General features: G+C 35.6%; 36 non-coding genes across 36 annotated transcripts; all 36 read right to left on the bottom strand.

Annotated features, from left to right (window-relative positions):
- Positions 1-71: 71 nt before the first annotated feature.
- On the bottom strand, positions 72-190 carry LOC145300429 (5S ribosomal RNA). Its single transcript, XR_013872651.1, has one exon. It is a non-coding gene; the product is annotated as a 5S ribosomal RNA (ribosomal RNA).
- Positions 191-341: 151 nt separating this feature from the next.
- On the bottom strand, positions 342-460 carry LOC145300848 (5S ribosomal RNA). The gene has a single exon (XR_013873058.1). It is a non-coding gene; the product is annotated as a 5S ribosomal RNA (ribosomal RNA).
- Positions 461-609: 149 nt separating this feature from the next.
- On the bottom strand, positions 610-728 carry LOC145300417 (5S ribosomal RNA). The gene has a single exon (XR_013872640.1). It is a non-coding gene; the product is annotated as a 5S ribosomal RNA (ribosomal RNA).
- A 151-nt stretch (positions 729-879) lies between these two features.
- Positions 880-998, bottom strand: LOC145300405 (5S ribosomal RNA). Its single transcript, XR_013872629.1, has one exon. It is a non-coding gene; the product is annotated as a 5S ribosomal RNA (ribosomal RNA).
- A 151-nt stretch (positions 999-1,149) lies between these two features.
- On the bottom strand, positions 1,150-1,268 carry LOC145300393 (5S ribosomal RNA). Its single transcript, XR_013872618.1, has one exon. It is a non-coding gene; the product is annotated as a 5S ribosomal RNA (ribosomal RNA).
- A 149-nt stretch (positions 1,269-1,417) lies between these two features.
- LOC145300380 (5S ribosomal RNA) lies at positions 1,418-1,536 on the bottom strand. The gene has a single exon (XR_013872606.1). It is a non-coding gene; the product is annotated as a 5S ribosomal RNA (ribosomal RNA).
- Positions 1,537-1,688: 152 nt separating this feature from the next.
- LOC145300369 (5S ribosomal RNA) lies at positions 1,689-1,807 on the bottom strand. The gene has a single exon (XR_013872595.1). It is a non-coding gene; the product is annotated as a 5S ribosomal RNA (ribosomal RNA).
- A 151-nt stretch (positions 1,808-1,958) lies between these two features.
- Positions 1,959-2,077, bottom strand: LOC145300358 (5S ribosomal RNA). Its single transcript, XR_013872584.1, has one exon. It is a non-coding gene; the product is annotated as a 5S ribosomal RNA (ribosomal RNA).
- Positions 2,078-2,228: 151 nt separating this feature from the next.
- On the bottom strand, positions 2,229-2,347 carry LOC145300346 (5S ribosomal RNA). Its single transcript, XR_013872573.1, has one exon. It is a non-coding gene; the product is annotated as a 5S ribosomal RNA (ribosomal RNA).
- Positions 2,348-2,498: 151 nt separating this feature from the next.
- Positions 2,499-2,617, bottom strand: LOC145300334 (5S ribosomal RNA). Its single transcript, XR_013872562.1, has one exon. It is a non-coding gene; the product is annotated as a 5S ribosomal RNA (ribosomal RNA).
- A 151-nt stretch (positions 2,618-2,768) lies between these two features.
- On the bottom strand, positions 2,769-2,887 carry LOC145300321 (5S ribosomal RNA). Its single transcript, XR_013872550.1, has one exon. It is a non-coding gene; the product is annotated as a 5S ribosomal RNA (ribosomal RNA).
- Positions 2,888-3,038: 151 nt separating this feature from the next.
- LOC145300310 (5S ribosomal RNA) lies at positions 3,039-3,157 on the bottom strand. The gene has a single exon (XR_013872539.1). It is a non-coding gene; the product is annotated as a 5S ribosomal RNA (ribosomal RNA).
- A 151-nt stretch (positions 3,158-3,308) lies between these two features.
- On the bottom strand, positions 3,309-3,427 carry LOC145300299 (5S ribosomal RNA). Its single transcript, XR_013872528.1, has one exon. It is a non-coding gene; the product is annotated as a 5S ribosomal RNA (ribosomal RNA).
- A 149-nt stretch (positions 3,428-3,576) lies between these two features.
- On the bottom strand, positions 3,577-3,695 carry LOC145300287 (5S ribosomal RNA). Its single transcript, XR_013872517.1, has one exon. It is a non-coding gene; the product is annotated as a 5S ribosomal RNA (ribosomal RNA).
- Positions 3,696-3,847: 152 nt separating this feature from the next.
- LOC145300276 (5S ribosomal RNA) lies at positions 3,848-3,966 on the bottom strand. The gene has a single exon (XR_013872506.1). It is a non-coding gene; the product is annotated as a 5S ribosomal RNA (ribosomal RNA).
- Positions 3,967-4,117: 151 nt separating this feature from the next.
- On the bottom strand, positions 4,118-4,236 carry LOC145300265 (5S ribosomal RNA). Its single transcript, XR_013872495.1, has one exon. It is a non-coding gene; the product is annotated as a 5S ribosomal RNA (ribosomal RNA).
- Positions 4,237-4,387: 151 nt separating this feature from the next.
- LOC145300253 (5S ribosomal RNA) lies at positions 4,388-4,506 on the bottom strand. Its single transcript, XR_013872484.1, has one exon. It is a non-coding gene; the product is annotated as a 5S ribosomal RNA (ribosomal RNA).
- A 151-nt stretch (positions 4,507-4,657) lies between these two features.
- Positions 4,658-4,776, bottom strand: LOC145300241 (5S ribosomal RNA). Its single transcript, XR_013872473.1, has one exon. It is a non-coding gene; the product is annotated as a 5S ribosomal RNA (ribosomal RNA).
- Positions 4,777-4,927: 151 nt separating this feature from the next.
- On the bottom strand, positions 4,928-5,046 carry LOC145300230 (5S ribosomal RNA). Its single transcript, XR_013872462.1, has one exon. It is a non-coding gene; the product is annotated as a 5S ribosomal RNA (ribosomal RNA).
- A 151-nt stretch (positions 5,047-5,197) lies between these two features.
- Positions 5,198-5,316, bottom strand: LOC145300218 (5S ribosomal RNA). Its single transcript, XR_013872451.1, has one exon. It is a non-coding gene; the product is annotated as a 5S ribosomal RNA (ribosomal RNA).
- Positions 5,317-5,467: 151 nt separating this feature from the next.
- On the bottom strand, positions 5,468-5,586 carry LOC145300370 (5S ribosomal RNA). The gene has a single exon (XR_013872596.1). It is a non-coding gene; the product is annotated as a 5S ribosomal RNA (ribosomal RNA).
- A 151-nt stretch (positions 5,587-5,737) lies between these two features.
- On the bottom strand, positions 5,738-5,856 carry LOC145300206 (5S ribosomal RNA). Its single transcript, XR_013872439.1, has one exon. It is a non-coding gene; the product is annotated as a 5S ribosomal RNA (ribosomal RNA).
- A 151-nt stretch (positions 5,857-6,007) lies between these two features.
- LOC145300194 (5S ribosomal RNA) lies at positions 6,008-6,126 on the bottom strand. Its single transcript, XR_013872428.1, has one exon. It is a non-coding gene; the product is annotated as a 5S ribosomal RNA (ribosomal RNA).
- A 151-nt stretch (positions 6,127-6,277) lies between these two features.
- LOC145298756 (5S ribosomal RNA) lies at positions 6,278-6,396 on the bottom strand. The gene has a single exon (XR_013871027.1). It is a non-coding gene; the product is annotated as a 5S ribosomal RNA (ribosomal RNA).
- Positions 6,397-6,547: 151 nt separating this feature from the next.
- Positions 6,548-6,666, bottom strand: LOC145300613 (5S ribosomal RNA). The gene has a single exon (XR_013872827.1). It is a non-coding gene; the product is annotated as a 5S ribosomal RNA (ribosomal RNA).
- Positions 6,667-6,817: 151 nt separating this feature from the next.
- Positions 6,818-6,936, bottom strand: LOC145300182 (5S ribosomal RNA). Its single transcript, XR_013872417.1, has one exon. It is a non-coding gene; the product is annotated as a 5S ribosomal RNA (ribosomal RNA).
- A 151-nt stretch (positions 6,937-7,087) lies between these two features.
- LOC145299567 (5S ribosomal RNA) lies at positions 7,088-7,206 on the bottom strand. The gene has a single exon (XR_013871819.1). It is a non-coding gene; the product is annotated as a 5S ribosomal RNA (ribosomal RNA).
- Positions 7,207-7,357: 151 nt separating this feature from the next.
- On the bottom strand, positions 7,358-7,476 carry LOC145300170 (5S ribosomal RNA). The gene has a single exon (XR_013872406.1). It is a non-coding gene; the product is annotated as a 5S ribosomal RNA (ribosomal RNA).
- Positions 7,477-7,627: 151 nt separating this feature from the next.
- On the bottom strand, positions 7,628-7,746 carry LOC145300159 (5S ribosomal RNA). Its single transcript, XR_013872395.1, has one exon. It is a non-coding gene; the product is annotated as a 5S ribosomal RNA (ribosomal RNA).
- A 151-nt stretch (positions 7,747-7,897) lies between these two features.
- LOC145299462 (5S ribosomal RNA) lies at positions 7,898-8,016 on the bottom strand. The gene has a single exon (XR_013871718.1). It is a non-coding gene; the product is annotated as a 5S ribosomal RNA (ribosomal RNA).
- A 151-nt stretch (positions 8,017-8,167) lies between these two features.
- On the bottom strand, positions 8,168-8,286 carry LOC145300035 (5S ribosomal RNA). Its single transcript, XR_013872273.1, has one exon. It is a non-coding gene; the product is annotated as a 5S ribosomal RNA (ribosomal RNA).
- Positions 8,287-8,437: 151 nt separating this feature from the next.
- On the bottom strand, positions 8,438-8,556 carry LOC145300147 (5S ribosomal RNA). Its single transcript, XR_013872384.1, has one exon. It is a non-coding gene; the product is annotated as a 5S ribosomal RNA (ribosomal RNA).
- Positions 8,557-8,707: 151 nt separating this feature from the next.
- Positions 8,708-8,826, bottom strand: LOC145300136 (5S ribosomal RNA). Its single transcript, XR_013872372.1, has one exon. It is a non-coding gene; the product is annotated as a 5S ribosomal RNA (ribosomal RNA).
- A 151-nt stretch (positions 8,827-8,977) lies between these two features.
- LOC145300125 (5S ribosomal RNA) lies at positions 8,978-9,096 on the bottom strand. Its single transcript, XR_013872361.1, has one exon. It is a non-coding gene; the product is annotated as a 5S ribosomal RNA (ribosomal RNA).
- A 151-nt stretch (positions 9,097-9,247) lies between these two features.
- Positions 9,248-9,366, bottom strand: LOC145300114 (5S ribosomal RNA). Its single transcript, XR_013872350.1, has one exon. It is a non-coding gene; the product is annotated as a 5S ribosomal RNA (ribosomal RNA).
- A 151-nt stretch (positions 9,367-9,517) lies between these two features.
- On the bottom strand, positions 9,518-9,636 carry LOC145299427 (5S ribosomal RNA). The gene has a single exon (XR_013871684.1). It is a non-coding gene; the product is annotated as a 5S ribosomal RNA (ribosomal RNA).
- Positions 9,637-9,717: the final 81 nt, after the last annotated feature.

Genomic DNA, 9,717 nt, shown 5'->3' with positions numbered 1-9,717 from the left:
GTTTTTTTATCTAATATTTTACATTAAAATCGAACGCATTTTTATGAGTTTTTCCAAAAATTCAGGGGAAATGCTTACAGCACCTGGTATTCCCAAGCGGTCACCCATCTAAGTACTGACCAGGCTCTACGTTGCTTAACTTCGGGGATCGGACGAGAACCGGTGTTTTCAACGTGATATGGCCGTAAGCGAAGACGTGCCATAATTTTAACTATTACAATTTTAATATTTATTTACCAAATCTGATAATGTAATGATATTTTGTTTTTTGTTTTTTTATCTAATATTTTACATTAAAATCGAACGCATTTTTATGAGATTTTCCAAAAATTCAGGGGAAATGCTTACAGCACCTGGTATTCCCAAGCGGTCACTCATCTAAGTACTGACCAGGCTCTACGTTACTTAACTTCGGGGATCGGACGAGAACCGGTGTTTTCAACGTGATATGGCCGTAAGCGAAGAAGTGCCATAATTTTAACTATTACAATTTCAATATTTATTTACCAAATCTGATAATTTAATGATACTTTATTTGTTTTTTTTACCTAATATTTTACATTAAAATCGAACGCATTTTTATGAGTTTTTCTAAAAATTCAGGGGAAATGCTTACAGCACCTGGTATTCCCAAGCGGTCACCCATCTAAGTACTGACCAGGCTCTACGTTGCTTAACTTCGGGGATCGGACGAGAACCGGTGTTTTCAACGTGATATGGCCGTAAGCGAAGACGTGCCATAATTTTAACTATTACAATTTCAATATTTATTTAGCAAATCTGATAATGTAATGATATTTTGTTTTTTGTTTTTTTATCTAATATTTTACATTAAAATCGAACGCATTTTTATGAGTTTTTCCAAAAATTCAGGGGAAATGCTTACAGCACCTGGTATTCCCAAGCGGTCACCCATCTAAGTACTGACCAGGCTCTACGTTGCTTAACTTCGGGGATCGGACGAGAACCGGTGTTTTCAACGTGATATGGCCGTAAGCGAAGACGTGCCATAATTTTAACTATTACAATTTCAATATTTATTTACCAAATCTGATAATGTAATGATATTTTGTTTTTTGTTTTTTTATCTAATATTTTACATTAAAATCGAACGCATTTTTATGAGTTTTTCCAAAAATTCAGGGGAAATGCTTACAGCACCTGGTATTCCCAAGCGGTCACCCATCTAAGTACTGACCAGGCTCTACGTTGCTTAACTTCGGGGATCGGACGAGAACCGGTGTTTTCAACGTGATATGGCCGTAAGCGAAGAAGTGCGATAATTTTAACTATTACAATTTCAATATTTATTTACCAAATCTGATAATTTAATGATACTTTAATTGTTTTTTTTACCTAATATTTTACATTAAAATCGAACGCATTTTTATGAGTTTTTCCAAAAATTCAGGGGAAATGCTTACAGCACCTGGTATTCCCAAGCGGTCACCCATCTAAGTACTGACCAGGCTCTACGTTGCTTAACTTCGGGGATCGGACGAGAACCGGTGTTTTCAACGTGATATGGCCGTAAGCGAAGACGTGCCATAATTTTAACTATTACAATTTTAATATTTATTTACCAAATCTGATAATGTAATGATATTTTGTTTTTGGTTTTTTTTATCTAATATTTTACATTAAAATCGAACGCATTTTTATGAGTTTTTCCAAAAATTCAGGGGAAATGCTTACAGCACCTGGTATTCCCAAGCGGTCACCCATCTAAGTACTGACCAGGCTCTACGTTGCTTAACTTCGGGGATCGGACGAGAACCGGTGTTTTCAACGTGATATGGCCGTAAGCGAAGACGTGCCATAATTTTAACTATTACAATTTCAATATTTATTTACCAAATCTGACAATGTAATGATATTTTGTTTTTTGTTTGTTTATCTAATATTTTACATTAAAATCGAACGCATTTTTATGAGTTTTTCCAAAAATTCAGGGGAAATGCTTACAGCACCTGGTATTCCCAAGCGGTCACCCATCTAAGTACTGACCAGGCTCTACGTTGCTTAACTTCGGGGATCGGACGAGAACCGGTGTTTTCAACGTGATATGGCCGTAAGCGAAGACGTGCCATAATTTTAACTATTACAATTTCAATATTTATGTACCAAATCTGATAATGTAATGATATTTTGTTTTTTGTTTTTTTATCTAATATTTTACATTAAAATCGAACGCATTTTTATGAGTTTTTCCAAAAATTCAGGGGAAATGCTTACAGCACCTGGTATTCCCAAGCGGTCACCCATCTAAGTACTGACCAGGCTCTACGTTGCTTAACTTCGGGGATCGGACGAGAACCGGTGTTTTCAACGTGATATGGCCGTAAGCGAAGACGTGCCATAATTTTAACTATTACAATTTCAATATTTATTTACCAAATCTGATAATGTAATGATATTTTGTTTTTTGATTTTTTATCTAATATTTTACATTAAAATCGAACGCATTTTTATGAGTTTTTCCAAAAATTCAGGGGAAATGCTTACAGCACCTGGTATTCCCAAGCGGTCACCCATCTAAGTACTGACCAGGCTCTACGTTGCTTAACTTCGGGGATCGGACGAGAACCGGTGTTTTCAACGTGATATGGCCGTAAGCGAAGACGTGCCATAATTTTAACTATTACAATTTCAATATTTATTTACCAAATCTGATAATGTAATGATATTTTGTTTTTTGTTTTTTTATCTAATATTTTACATTAAAATCGAACGCATTTTTATGAGTTTTTCCAAAAATTCAGGGGAAATGCTTACAGCACCTGGTATTCCCAAGCGGTCACCCATCTAAGTACTGACCAGGCTCTACGTTGCTTAACTTCGGGGATCGGACGAGAACCGGTGTTTTCAACGTGATATGGCCGTAAGCGAAGACGTGCCATAATTTTAACTATTACAATTTCAATATTTATTTAGCAAATCTGATAATGTAATGATATTTTGTTTTTTGTTTTTTTATCTAATATTTTACATTAAAATCGAACGCATTTTTATGAGTTTTTCCAAAAATTCAGGGGAAATGCTTACAGCACCTGGTATTCCCAAGCGGTCACCCATCTAAGTACTGACCAGGCTCTACGTTGCTTAACTTCGGGGATCGGACGAGAACCGGTGTTTTCAACGTGATATGGCCGTAAGCGAAGACGTGCCATAATTTTAACTATTACAATTTCAATATTTATTTACCAAATCTGATAATGTAATGATATTTTGTTTTTTGTTTTTTTATCTAATATTTTACATTAAAATCGAACGCATTTTTATGAGTTTTTCCAAAAATTCAGGGGAAATGCTTACAGCACCTGGTATTCCCAAGCGGTCACCCATCTAAGTACTGACCAGGCTCTACGTTGCTTAACTTCGGGGATCGGACGAGAACCGGTGTTTTCAACGTGATATGGCCGTAAGCGAAGAAGTGCGATAATTTTAACTATTACAATTTCAATATTTATTTACCAAATCTGATAATTTAATGATACTTTAATTGTTTTTTTTACCTAATATTTTACATTAAAATCGAACGCATTTTTATGAGTTTTTCCAAAATTTCAGGGGAAATGCTTACAGCACCTGGTATTCCCAAGCGGTCACCCATCTAAGTACTGACCAGGCTCTACGTTGCTTAACTTCGGGGATCGGACGAGAACCGGTGTTTTCAACGTGATATGGCCGTAAGCGAAGACGTGCCATAATTTTAACTATTACAATTTTAATATTTATTTACCAAATCTGATAATGTAATGATATTTTGTTTTTGGTTTTTTTTATCTAATATTTTACATTAAAATCGAACGCATTTTTATGAGTTTTTCCAAAAATTCAGGGGAAATGCTTACAGCACCTGGTATTCCCAAGCGGTCACCCATCTAAGTACTGACCAGGCTCTACGTTGCTTAACTTCGGGGATCGGACGAGAACCGGTGTTTTCAACGTGATATGGCCGTAAGCGAAGACGTGCCATAATTTTAACTATTACAATTTCAATATTTATTTACCAAATCTGACAATGTAATGATATTTTGTTTTTTGTTTGTTTATCTAATATTTTACATTAAAATCGAACGCATTTTTATGAGTTTTTCCAAAAATTCAGGGGAAATGCTTACAGCACCTGGTATTCCCAAGCGGTCACCCATCTAAGTACTGACCAGGCTCTACGTTGCTTAACTTCGGGGATCGGACGAGAACCGGTGTTTTCAACGTGATATGGCCGTAAGCGAAGACGTGCCATAATTTTAACTATTACAATTTCAATATTTATGTACCAAATCTGATAATGTAATGATATTTTGTTTTTTGTTTTTTTATCTAATATTTTACATTAAAATCGAACGCATTTTTATGAGTTTTTCCAAAAATTCAGGGGAAATGCTTACAGCACCTGGTATTCCCAAGCGGTCACCCATCTAAGTACTGACCAGGCTCTACGTTGCTTAACTTCGGGGATCGGACGAGAACCGGTGTTTTCAACGTGATATGGCCGTAAGCGAAGACGTGCCATAATTTTAACTATTACAATTTCAATATTTATTTACCAAATCTGATAATGTAATGATATTTTGTTTTTTGATTTTTTATCTAATATTTTACATTAAAATCGAACGCATTTTTATGAGTTTTTCCAAAAATTCAGGGGAAATGCTTACAGCACCTGGTATTCCCAAGCGGTCACCCATCTAAGTACTGACCAGGCTCTACGTTGCTTAACTTCGGGGATCGGACGAGAACCGGTGTTTTCAACGTGATATGGCCGTAAGCGAAGACGTGCCATAATTTTAACTATTACAATTTCAATATTTATTTACCAAATCTGATAATGTAATGATATTTTGTTTTTTGTTTTTTTATCTAATATTTTACATTAAAATCGAACGCATTTTTATGAGTTTTTCCAAAAATTCAGGGGAAATGCTTACAGCACCTGGTATTCCCAAGCGGTCACCCATCTAAGTACTGACCAGGCTCTACGTTGCTTAACTTCGGGGATCGGACGAGAACCGGTGTTTTCAACGTGATATGGCCGTAAGCGAAGACGTGCCATAATTTTAACTATTACAATTTCAATATTTATTTACCAAATCTGATAATGTAATGATATTTTGTTTTTTGTTTTTTTATCTAATATTTTACATTAAAATCGAACGCATTTTTATGAGTTTTTCCAAAAATTCAGGGGAAATGCTTACAGCACCTGGTATTCCCAAGCGGTCACCCATCTAAGTACTGACCAGGCTCTACGTTGCTTAACTTCGGGGATCGGACGAGAACCGGTGTTTTCAACGTGATATGGCCGTAAGCGAAGACGTGCCATAATTTTAACTATTACAATTTCAATATTTATTTACCAAATCTGATAATGTAATGATATTTTGTTTTTTGATTTTTTATCTAATATTTTACATTAAAATCGAACGCATTTTTATGAGTTTTTCCAAAAATTCAGGGGAAATGCTTACAGCACCTGGTATTCCCAAGCGGTCACCCATCTAATTACTGACCAGGCTCTACGTTGCTTAACTTCGGGGATCGGACGAGAACCGGTGTTTTCAACGTGATATGGCCGTAAGCGAAGACGTGCCATAATTTTAACTATTACAATTTCAATATTTATTTACCAAATCTGATAATGTAATGATATTTTGTTTTTTGTTTTTTTATCTAATATTTTACATTAAAATCGAACGCATTTTTATGAGTTTTTCCAAAAATTCAGGGGAAATGCTTACAGCACCTGGTATTCCCAAGCGGTCACCCATCTAAGTACTGACCAGGCTCTACGTTGCTTAACTTCGGGGATCGGACGAGAACCGGTGTTTTCAACGTGATATGGCCGTAAGCGAAGACGTGCCATAATTTTAACTATTACAATTTCAATATTTATTTACCAAATCTGATAATGTAATGATATTTTGTTTTTTGTTTTTTTATCTAATATTTTACATTAAAATCGAACGCATTTTTATGAGTTTTTCCAAAAATTCAGGGGAAATGCTTACAGCACCTGGTATTCCCAAGCGGTCACCCATCTAAGTACTGACCAGGCTCTACGTTGCTTAACTTCGGGGATCGGACGAGAACCGGTGTTTTCAACGTGATATGGCCGTAAGCGAAGACGTGCCATAATTTTAACTATTACAATTTCAATATTTATTTACCAAATCTTATAATGTAATGATATTTTGTTTTTTGTTTTTTTATCTAATATTTTACATTAAAATCGAACGCATTTTTATGAGTTTTTCCAAAAGTTCAGGGGAAATGCTTACAGCACCTGGTATTCCCAAGTGGTCACCCATCTAAGTACTGACCAGGCTCTACGTTGCTTAACTTCGGGGATCGGACGAGAACCGGTGTTTTCAACGTGATATGGCCGTAAGCGAAGACGTGCCATAATTTTAACTATTACAATTTCAATATTTATTTACCAAATCTGATAATGTAATGATATTTTGTTTTTTGTTTTTTTATCTAATATTTTACATTAAAATCGAACGCATTTTTTAGGGGTTTTCCAAAAATTCAGGGGAAATGCTTACAGCACCTGGTATTCCCAAGCGGTCACCCATCTAAGTACTGACCAGGCTCTACGTTGCTTTACTTCGGGGATCGGACGAGAACCGGTGTTTTCAATGTGATATGGCCGTAAGCGAAGACGTGCCATAATTTTAACTATTACAATTTCAATATTTATTTACCAAATCTGATAATGTAATGATATTTTGTTTTTTGTTTTTTTATCTAATATTTTACATTAAAATCGAACGCATTTTTATGAGTTTTTCCAAAAATTCAGGGGAAATGCTTACAGCACCTGGTATTCCCAAGCGGTCACCCATCTAAGTACTGACCAGGCTCTACGTTGCTTAACTTCGGGGATCGGACGAGAACCGGTGTTTTCAACGTGATATGGCCGTAAGCGAAGACGTGCCATAATTTTAACTATTACAATTTCAATATTTATTTACCAAATCTGATAATGTAATGATATTTTGTTTTTTGTTTTTTTATCTAATATTTTACATTAAAATCGAACGCATTTTTATGAGTTTTTCCAAAAATTCAGGGGAAATGCTTACAGCACCTGGTATTCCCAAGCGGTCACCCATCTAAGTACTGACCAGGCTCTACGTTGCTTAACTTCGGGGATCGGACGCGAACCGGTGTTTTCAACGTGATATGGCCGTAAGCGAAGACGTGCCATAATTTTAACTATTACAATTTCAATATTTATTTACCAAATCTGATAATGTAATGATATTTTGTTTTTTGATTTTTTATCTAATATTTTACATTAAAATCGAACGCATTTTTATGAGTTTTTCCAAAAATTCAGGGGAAATGCTTACAGCACCTGGTATTCCCAAGCGGTCACCCATCTAAGTACTGACCAGGCTCTACGTTGCTTAACTTCGGGGATCGGACGAGAACCGGTGTTTTCAACGTGATATGGCCGTAAGCGAAGACGTGCCATCATTTTAACTATTACAATTTCAATATTTATTTACCAAATCTGATAATGTAATGATATTTTGTTTTTTGTTTTTTTATCTAATATTTTACATTAAAACCGAACGCATTTTTGAGGGGTTTTCCAAAAATTCAGGGGAAATGCTTACAGCACCTGGTATTCCCAAGCGGTCACCCATCTAAGTACTGACCAGGCTCTACGTTGCTTAACTTCGGGGATCGGACGAGAACCGGTGTTTTCAACGTGATATGGCCGTAAGCTAAGACGTGCCATAATTTTAACTATTACAATTTCAATATTTATTTACCAAATCTGATAATGTAATGATATTTTGTTTTTTGTTTTTTTATCTAATATTTTACATTAAAATCGAACGCATTTTTATGAGTTTTTCTAAAAATTCAGGGGAAATGCTTACAGCACCTGGTATTCCCAAGCGGTCACCCATCTAAGTACTGACCAGGCTCTACGTTGCTTAACTTCGGGGATCGGACGTGAACCGGTGTTTTCAACGTGATATGGCCGTAAGCGAAGACGTGCCATAATTTTAACTATTACAATTTCAATATTTATTTACCAAATCTGATAATGTAATGATATTTTGTTTTTTGTTTTTTTATCTAATATTTTACATTAAAATCGAACGCATTTTTTAGGGGTTTTCCAAAAATTCAGGGGAAATGCTTACAGCACCTGGTATTCCCAAGCGGTCACCCATCTAAGTACTGACCAGGCTCTACGTTGCTTAACTTCGGGGATCGGACGAGAACCGGTGTTTTCAATGTGATATGGCCGTAAGCGAAGACGTGCCATAATTTTAACTATTACAATTTCAATATTTATTTACCAAATCTGATAATGTAATGATATTTTGTTTTTTGTTTTTTTATCTAATATTTTACATTAAAATCGAACGCATTTTTATGAGTTTTTCCAAAAATTCAGGGGAAATGCTTACAGCACCTGGTATTCCCAAGCGGTCACCCATCTAAGTACTGACCAGGCTCTACGTTGCTTAACTTCGGGGATCGGACGAGAACCGGTGTTTTCAACGTGATATGGCCGTAAGCGAAGACGTGCCATAATTTTAACTATTACAATTTCAATATTTATTTACCAAATCTGATAATGTAATGATATTTTGTTTTTTGTTTTTTTATCTAATATTTTACATTAAAATCGAACGCATTTTTATGAGTTTTTCCAAAAATTCAGGGGAAATGCTTACAGCACCTGGTATTCCCAAGCGGTCACCCATCTAAGTACTGACCAGGCTCTACGTTGCTTAACTTCGGGGATCGGACGAGAACCGGTGTTTTCAACGTGATATGGCCGTAAGCGAAGACGTGCCATAATTTTAACTATTACAATTTCAATATTTATTTACCAAATCTGATAATGTAATGATATTTTGTTTTTTGATTTTTTATCTAATATTTTACATTAAAATCGAACGCATTTTTATGAGTTTTTCCAAAAATTCAGGGGAAATGCTTACAGCACCTGGTATTCCCAAGCGGTCACCCATCTAAGTACTGACCAGGCTCTACGTTGCTTAACTTCGGGGATCGGACGAGAACCGGTGTTTTCAACGTGATATGGCCGTAAGCGAAGACGTGCCATAATTTTAACTATTACAATTTCAATATTTATTTACCAAATCTGATAATGTAATGATATTTTGTTTTTTGTTTTTTTATCTAATATTTTACATTAAAGCCGAACGCATTTTTTAGGGGTTTTCCAAAAATTCAGGGGAAATGCTTACAGCACCTGGTATTCCCAAGCGGTCACCCATCTAAGTACTGACCAGGCTCTACGTTGCTTAACTTCGGGGATCGGACGAGAACCGGTGTTTTCAACGTGATATGGCCGTAAGCTAAGACGTGCCATAATTTTAACTATTACAATTTCAATATTTATTTACCAAATCTGATAATGTAATGATATTTTGTTTTTTGTTTTTTTATCTAATATTTTACATTAAAATCGAACGCATTTTTATGAGTTTTTCCAAAAATTCAGGGGAAATGCTTACAGCACCTGGTATTCTCAAGCGGTCACCCATCTAAGTACTGACCAGGCTCTACGTTGCTTAACTTCGGGGATCGGACGAGAACCGGTGTTTTCAACGTGATATGGCCGTAAGCGAAGACGTGCCATAATTTTAACTATTACAATTTCAATATTTATTTACCAAATCTGATAATGTAATGATATTTTGTTTTTTG

This window comes from Euprymna scolopes, chromosome 18 (genome assembly GCF_053919585.1).
Source record: "Euprymna scolopes isolate OS-2025 chromosome 18, ASM5391958v1, whole genome shotgun sequence".
Classification (NCBI taxonomy): domain Eukaryota; kingdom Metazoa; phylum Mollusca; class Cephalopoda; order Sepiida; family Sepiolidae; genus Euprymna; species Euprymna scolopes.
The sequence above is the reverse complement of the archived record's forward strand: the minus strand, read 5'-3'. Positions and strand labels throughout refer to the sequence as shown.